The 8489-nt window shown below is 46.7% G+C and overlaps 1 long non-coding RNA gene across 3 annotated transcripts; it reads right to left on the bottom strand.

The window, feature by feature from the left end:
• Nucleotides 1–1480: 1480 nt before the first annotated feature.
• Nucleotides 1481–8459, bottom strand: LOC133211009 (uncharacterized). 3 transcript variants are annotated; one of them, XR_009725071.1, is made up of 3 exons: nucleotides 8239–8459; nucleotides 2966–3110; nucleotides 1481–2146 (listed from the first exon to the last, which is right to left on the bottom strand). It is a non-coding gene; the product is annotated as an uncharacterized LOC133211009 (long non-coding RNA). The 3 variants fall into 3 exon arrangements; XR_009725069.1 differs by lacking the exon at nucleotides 8239–8459 and adding an exon at nucleotides 5258–5455; XR_009725070.1 differs by lacking the exon at nucleotides 8239–8459 and adding an exon at nucleotides 3210–3695.
• Nucleotides 8460–8489: the final 30 nt, after the last annotated feature.

Below are 8489 nucleotides of genomic sequence, written 5' to 3'. Positions count from 1 at the left end.
GCTGTATGTGCTGAGGGCATAGGAGGCAGCTTGCACTTGCTGTGCTAGGTCTGCCCCTGTGCCTCTGATGTTCTAGAGAGAATCCTCACAGAGGCTTTGCAGCAACCACGTACCAAGGTAACAAAGACCTTGGTACGTCATCATACCAAGTAAGACGTCACCAGGAGAAAATGACTCTTATGCCTTCTTACCATATGTCAGCAGGAACAAGCTCTGACCTTCCAGCCAGAAACAGAGAAGTCTGACAGCAGAGACTCCAGCACTGCTGGGGCATCCGTCCAATCAGGCTCTTCACAGGGCTGATAACAAACACCAGGCAAATTCCCTCCATTAGGATCGCCACTGAACATATTTGTCCTGAGCAGCATTTGTTTTCTGTAAGATTTTCAGATCAGTTCTGCTAAAGCTGCCTTAAATCCCACATATCTATAGCAAATAGGGAAGGAGATCCAAATCAGAATAAATAACTGTAAAGCTTTGGAGGAGAGCAGAAGAGGTGCTTCCTTATATTAATGACACCTCCCAGATTCTCCACCATTAACCCTGCTAATGGCTTTACTTTCCTGTTTATCATAAACATTGAATATGGGATTGAAGAATAAATTATCTGATGCCCCATTCGTTTGAGATTAAAAAAAAAATCAACAAAAAGAGTATGACCTCTGCATAGTTAAGAGCTGCCCTTGATACTCTTTAAAAGGGAATCACGAGTCACTAGCATTTTCTTAGGGCAAGAGATGGAGAGGTAGATGAATGAGTAAATAAAATCGCTATTCCTCACAGCTGCTGGATGAGAGAGCAGCCAATAGTGAGCGGGGCCAGTTCCTCCACCCATCAGGGCGCCTATGCTAGCTCACTACCAAGAGGTGTGTCCTTGCTTGGCTGGAAAAGAGTCTGGCAGGGAGTGAGCTGCTTTCTGCGCTGCGGGGCTGTCGGGCAGCACATGACTTGGCAGTGTTTTAAACAAGTGTCTTTAATATTGCAAAGATGACCTGAACCCAGCACGATACTTAATAGCGTGTGTCGACCTCTTATGAAGAGTGGTTTCTAAGGAAACCACTTGAACGCCTGCTGTAAAATATTTGCCACGTATTCAAAAGCCAGATGATTTCCTGCTGTCAAATTACAACAGCTCTTTGAAGGTCATTAGGAATATCCTCTAATCATTTGATAGAAATATGCTTGTGGTTCCTCTCATCAGACACACGACTCAATTCTGATCCTGGAAATTATCTCTGTAAAACTGAAGTCACATAACTGAAGCAAAATCAGCCACGTTATTGAGCTACCATTCCAGAGATCATGTTTTTAAACTACATATTTCTAATACAAAGTTACCATGTCTGACATCCTAATGTTTTGAAGTATCACAATTTCTGACTTAGAATACTTCATAGTAGTTCAAGGTCAAATTTTATTTGTACAGCTAAAATGCTGTAAATAGAGAATGCCAAACACAGCGTGAAGGGCTAAGAACATTCCATTCTAACTCACTTTTTCCTGCATTTAAGAGGACAGATTGTTCACTAGGAGCACAAAAAACTCATCAACCCCCCCCTTTTTTTCTGTTTTCAGATAAACCATCTGAATATTCAAAAGCCATTTAAAATTTCAGGATAAACAAAACAACCATTATGTTACTTTAAGGTGTATTGGGTCTGGCTGGGATGCAGTGAACTTTCCCCACAGCAGGCCTCATAGTGCTGTGTTTTGTATTGGTAGCTAGAGTGACATTCTGGCTACTGCTAAGCAGTGCTGGCACTGCTCACTGAGGAGGGGTGATAAGAGTGGCTTGGTGGGTGCCTGGCGGCCAACCAAGATTAATCCACCACCCCTGGGATCACTAGATACAGAAACCTGACTTTTGTTTCAATGATGACAGCTAATGCTCTGGGCACACTTTTGCCCTGACCTTCCCAGAAAGTGTACAGTCTTTAGATACAGGAGTTTATTTGCCCCCTTACCAGGACAGAAGCAAGTCATATATCATTTGAATTGAGAGGAGTTCTGTGGCAACAGATGTGCAGCTGACTCCTGTCTCTCCTATGAATGAGAACTGGTTTAGAGCCAGCAGTTTGATCTGAGTATTTCTGTGAATCTGCTCAAGTTGCACCATAACCATCCTGTTTTGGAATGCCTTCTGTCTCTGTGTAAGTCATGGGTGCCCAAAAGACAGCAACATTTGAGTAAAATAATCAAAGAAAACAAGACTATCATGTTCTAAGGTCTAAGCAGATGGGGATGTCACATCAACCATACAGAGCACAAGCGTGAGAATTAGGCATTGCATGCCATTTGAACAGTGCCAAAAATAATATTTTGTATTTCCTGTTTCTAATCAGAATGCTTATTAACTTTCTTAGTCATGTTTCAGTGTTAACATTACTATTAAATAAGGGCAATACCTAACAAGAGTGCCAAAAAGCACTTTTCCCTGAAAGAAAGAAGCTACTTTTCACCCACACCCTGAGGACTGTGTGCAGTCTTTGTTAGCAAGGAGAAGCCTGGCTGCTCCACCAGCACAGGAAAGCTGGGTATAAGGGTGACAGTGTGGAAGGCAGAGACCTCATTGAGAGCCCCACAGCACTCAGTGAGAGCAAGACCAGCTGGGGACAGCAACCGGAGTCAGTCTCAGTCCAAGGACCACCAAGCCTGACCTCAGAGCCAAGACAGGTTCAAGGTCAAGCTGGGAAGTTACATTAGCCAGGGAAGCAGAGGATCAGTAAGCTACACAGCCAGGCATGGGCATACCTACAGTATAGTCTGGGCAAGGCCTTGAGCTTAAATTGGGCTTCCCAATAAGGTTTTCCACAGTTCCTTTCCCAGCACCAAGGTCCGTGCTGACAGCTGGGACACCCCAGGGATGGCAGCAAGCACAAGCAGCCAAATGCCCATGGCAGGGATGCTGCCTGTGGAGCTTCTTGGTGCACTTAGGGTCTGAGAGCAGCCATGCACATTAGCTCACCTGATCTTGAAGGGCTGCCTTTGAAAAGTGCCACGCAAATTGATAGCCATTGCCAATTATTTGAAGGTCAGTGTGAAGAAGGTGGCTACTTCCCTTTGCCACAATCACAGGATGCTTTCTGGTGTCTTCTTATCTGCTAGCAAACCTAGAGAGTACAGACTGATAATTAGCTAGGGGCATACCATAGAGAACAGTTCTTCACTTATGAGGATAGAAAGCATGGTGGACAAGTAATTTCTCCCACTTGTCAATGTCAAGCATTGCAATGCACATCTTGCTAATGAGAAAAACAGTGTTCAGAAACAGTTTGCATTTCTAGCTTGATTTGAGATCTGATACATAGAGGATACAATGGACACTTCTTTCCCATCCACAGCTGCTGTGTTCAGTTACAGTTCTGGGAAGGACGGTATGCTAGCACACTGACAACCAACTCCCCCTGCTCCCCACAGATTGTTTTCCAGTCACATGAGACATGGAAGCACACAGGAAAGAAAGCTAAGTAAAAAACTGAAGAAAAGTAGCAGGAGAGAAATAATCCCCAAAATAATATGTGCAAATTGTAAAAGAAAAGGAGAACAAAATAAAGCAGAAAAGTGGCAAGGGAGGGAAAGGCCAGGAACAAGATGGAGAAGGAAAACCAAAGGCACTAAGAGCAAGAAAGGTAATCTTGAAGGAGCAGAAATTCCTTGTTAGGAGAGCTGAAATATAGAAAACTCATCCTTTAGAAAGGAAAAAAAACAAAGGAAGGGGAAAATCCGAATTAGCTGCAGTCAAAACCAAATGTTTCATAGTACAAAATATGTTGTTCAAAATACATAGTTCCTGTTCCTTAATTTCTTTTTTTTTTTGCCTTCTGTTCTCTGAGTGCTGTCAGAGGCCTCTCAAAGTACCAAGCACTGTGCTGTAGCCTATCCTCCCATATTCTGCCCCCGCCTATTACCCCAGGCATCCTCACCATTCTGCTCTGGTCTCGTCTTCAGGTCTGCTGCCTTCTCACAATGCTCTTATCACACCTGCTGCCTCTTTCTTCCTGCCGCCTCAAATTCCTGCTGCTGCCTCTTCAGCTGCCTCCCACGTAGCTTTCAAAACCCTGTAAATGTAAGAGTAGTTCCACTGCACATAAAGGCTCAGCATGAAACAATTATGATCTCTCTGATGGCCTTCATAGCAAACTTTCAAGGGCAGAAATTGTCTCTCAGCTCTTGTGCCTAATGTTATATAGGTCCCTGACACTTCCTCCAGATGCCAGGAGAGCTGGTTTCCACAGAAGGTTGTTTTTCCTTTGTCTCACTGAGAACACATGGGAACCAGGGAACAACCTGCAGCGATAGATGGTAGTGTTTACTATCCCCATTAAGTTTCACAGGGTTAAATTTAATTCTAAATTCTGAGTGGGACACCATAGATATGGAAACCAGAACAATCTAGTAGGTGCTACCATGCTTACCTAATCCCTTCTTCTACAAGTAGACCTCTACTGTGAGAGTTATAAGGGGTTTTCTTGCTGTTTTCTGTCCAGAAGCCAATGGATTTGGCAGTCAAGGCACATTGTTCAGAACTGCTTAACTGTCCCCTACTTAATAGAGCAGGGAGACAGCTGACATAATTTCATTTTTCAAAGAGATCATTTCATAGAACACCAGGTTGGAATGGACCTCAAAGATCATGTCCAACTTTTCAAGACCTAGAAAAGATGTCCCAGCATCCAGTCCATCTGAATCTTAAAAGCATCCAACACTGTGGCGTCCACCACTACCCTGGGGAGATTATTCCTAAGGCTGATTGATCTCACTGAAAACTCCCAGCTGGGTTCTGAGTGAGCTGAAGTTTGCTCTTCTGAAATCGAAAACCTTTGTCTTAGTACTAACATTCATTGCACTCAGCTGGATCCCAAACTCCACAATATTATGCTCACTGCAGCCAAGGCTATCACTAAGCTTTGTTCAGAACACAGTAAGGTGACATTACTGTGTCATTAGGCAGATGATAAATATTAAAGGCAGCGTTGTAAGAACGTCACCTAGGAACAGCACTAGACAAAGATCCACAGGTGCCACTTTTTAAGAAGCTGTGCTCATGGTCAGGAGACGAAAGAACTTGGTTTCCTGAAATACTGATGAAGCCTTTGTGAAATCCTTATTTGGGAAATTGAAGTCATCGGTTTGTAAATTTGCATGTCAGGTTATTACATTTTAACATGATTTTTATGAGGTCAAAGTCAGTCACAACTGAAAGAAGACAGAATGCTCTTGAAATTAAAAAGAAAGACCCAAAAAATTCTTCCTTTACCTGATGAACATGTAGGATAAACTTGGCAGTGACCTCCTTAAGCTCCTATGGAAACCGCAGCAGCGGCTTTTTTCTCCTCTGTTTTCTGTTTTCAAGTACCCTTGTCTCTAGTGGACAGCATGAGGCCAGTGCGAAGGTGTGCTTCAGAGGCTTTTGTAATCAGAGCCATATCATTTACCAGACTGCACCAAAGGTCCAAGGCTGCAAAATGACCTCTTCAAACTGACACTTGGACACGAGCAAGTCAGGAGAAGGCGGTAGGGATTTTTCATAGCAGCAGCCGCCTCGGAGCAGCACGCTCGGATGCATTTTAAACCTGTCGCCATGTTTCCCCTTAACGACATAGCACTTCTCCACAAGGCCCTCCAGAGCAGCCCTCCCGCGGCAGCTGCAGCACGGCCTGCTGTCCTCGCGGCTGGGCTTTCCACCCGGCGGGCATCGGCTCGGCGGGGCGAGGACGCCGCCGGGTCAGCGCTCTACGAGGAGGCAGCGGCGGGGCCTTCGTAACGGCCCGGCACGAGCCGCCTCAAGGACCGACCCTCCCGCGAGCCAGGTGGGGCCAACGGCCGGCAGGGCGGCGGGCGGGGCGGGGGCGCGGGGGGAGGCTCGGCCGCCGCGGTTGCTGCCATTGGGAGCGGCGAAGAGGGCAGGGCCGAGGCGGCACGGCCCCAGGAACCGCCAGATTGGCCCTGCCAGCCGGCGGGGCGGGGCCGCGGGAGCAGCCAGCGGGCGGCGGCCAGCTGTGTCCGCTCCGCTCTCGCACCGCTGGGGCACAGCTCGCCGCCGGCTGTCGGGGCGCGGAAGGAGGTAGGGGCCGCCGCACCCCCGGAGCAGCCCGGCGGCCGCGCCAACGTTTAGCTTCTGCACGGCTCAGGGGCTGCGGTAAGGGAGGGGAGCGCGCGGGAAAGTGCCCCCGGCCACTGAGGGGAGCGGGGCGGGGACCCAGGGCTGGGAAACGGCTCCCTCCGCTCGCCACTTTCGGTGGGGGGGGTGAGCTGGGCAGCGCGGGCCTGGGCATACCTTGGGAAGGAGGCGTGCTCCGCTCCGGCTTACCGACACAGGTCCCTCCCGGCGGCGGCAGGTGCAGCCTCAGGAGCCTTGGTAGGGGCGGCCGGCAGCCAGGCGGGAGAGAGTGAAGTGATGGACACCACCTGCCGTGCAGAAAGGCCGGCGGGGGGGCAGCGAGGAGCAGCCTCGGCGCTGCCCTCCCGGCTCTGCGGAGCCCCTCACTGCAGTCCTGGGACAGCACAGGCAGCGCTCCCGGGGCGGTAGGGCGGCGTTAGAGAGCTGTGCCGCTGGTGTCACAGCAGCCCTTCCTCGGGGGTGTGAACAGCGCTGCCAGGCCGGCCCTAGTCAGCTGATGGGGTGCTAACTCGTAATTAGGAAATAGCAGGAGAGACCTCTTTAAACGGCTGCAGCCTCTGCAGTTTATTAGTCAGGCGGCAGGTGAGATAATATTGTCACTGATTTAAAAAAACCCTCTGATTTAAGACAAGCTTAACATACAGAGATATCAGTACTACCCACATCTGTGGGGCTTGGAAAGCATACAGGGCAAGAGCAGTTATACGTGCTCAGAGTTTAAAATTCCTTTTTAGAATACATCTAATCCCCCGGGGCAGCAGGCATGCCTTCTCTTTCTTCCGGGTTTTTTCTATTTCCCTCACCCCCTTCTTGCAGCCTGGGAAATTTCCATCTGTCAAATAGCAGCCAGACTGTAAAAAGGGCACCATGCACATTGGCCTGCAGTTTAGTCACTTGCTTCATTTGCTTTAAGCATTGAATTTTACCATCTCACTGCAGGAACTATTTCTTTAAATTAAGAAAACTAAATCTGTACAGATTAACAGGATCAGATGGAGCACCTCAAGACAGATATCACCTCCAAATGTCTGTCTTGGACTTTGGCTTTAACACCAGTGGCCCCCTCTCCAATACCTTGGGCTTGTTTTCCCAAGATAGACTTGCCCTTCATTTGCAAATGTATCAGTTAGGAAAGCACAGGCTGTCTTATGTCCTGCTGGAAGCACAACCATTTACATCACAGAAACTAAAGATCAGCTTCCTACTCATGACTTGCAGAGGCACTTGAAAAGCAAAACCACCATCAGTCCTTATGCTTGTCTGGAAAAAAAAAAAAAAGGCCTTTTGAGAGTTGAATTTGATAGGGAACAAATACATTAATTATCTTGGAATTTTGGATTAATCTTCAGATTCATGCTGTGGATACTGGGAAAAGATACCTAACGTTTCATGTTCTGCTTTCAAGCTGACAGAAATGAAATCACGTGCGGGTTTTGTTAATTGGCAGGCTTTCAATCTGGTCGCGCTGTGTTGCACAGAAGGAAGTTAACATACTGTTGTTACCAGTCAAGGGTAACAGAAAAGAAAAAGCAACTCAAGGAAATAAACAAGTTTTAAAATACCTGTAAGTATACTGAAATGGGGATCTGATGTTTATGTCACCCCTTAGTAAAATGGAAAATGTTCAAATTCCAAGTGGTCAGTTCCATTCACCTGGTAGCTTAGCCCGTATTTGTTTGGTGCAATAACAAGGATTCTCAGCACATCTGGCCTTTTATCAACTTGACAGTTACTCTGTAAGTGCTAAGTAAAGAAACATTTCTTCATCTAATATTGCATGAAAGGTAAACCAAGAGCATGTAAAGCAGTGAGCTTTGAGCTCTGTTGAAGAGCACAGAACTGAATAGCATGTGCAAATGAAAAAAAAAAAACCTCTTTAAGCAAAGATATTTCTCCTTCCTTTCACCCTGGGAAGCCACAGTGCAGATGTTTCAGCTATTGTCTGAAGAGCATGAATGATAAGCTCATTTTCACAACCTTATCTCATATTTTTACATACTCATATTTTAGCTGACATGCAGCAAAGTCATTATCACTCTCATTTGTTCCATCACAACCCCTTCAACATTTGAAAATGCAGGTTATCTTTCTGCGGGTGGCCAGCAGAAATGTCATACCTCGATCTGTCTGCAGTACTCCCCGTTAGATGTGGGCTGGGCTGTGTGGGATTGTTTCTCAGTGAGTCATACGGATAGCTCTAGTTTCTTCTAGGCAGTGCCGTGCTATGCACTATTAACAGGCTCCAAGGGTGACATTGTTTCCTGAATGATGTAACTGAAAATTCTTGTTCCGTGCTTCTTGTTTCCTGATCAGTTTTCTCTTTGTTTTAGAAGATATTCCAGCAGCTGCAGATCTTTTATTCCTACAA

This window comes from Neopsephotus bourkii, unplaced genomic scaffold (genome assembly GCF_033783945.1).
Source record: "Neopsephotus bourkii isolate Nb327-2 ecotype Australia unplaced genomic scaffold, CSIRO-AGI_Nbou_v1 NB_547, whole genome shotgun sequence".
Lineage (NCBI taxonomy): Eukaryota > Metazoa > Chordata > Aves > Psittaciformes > Psittacidae > Neopsephotus > Neopsephotus bourkii.
Note: the sequence above shows the minus strand (reverse complement) of the source record. Positions and strands in the feature narration are given on the sequence as shown.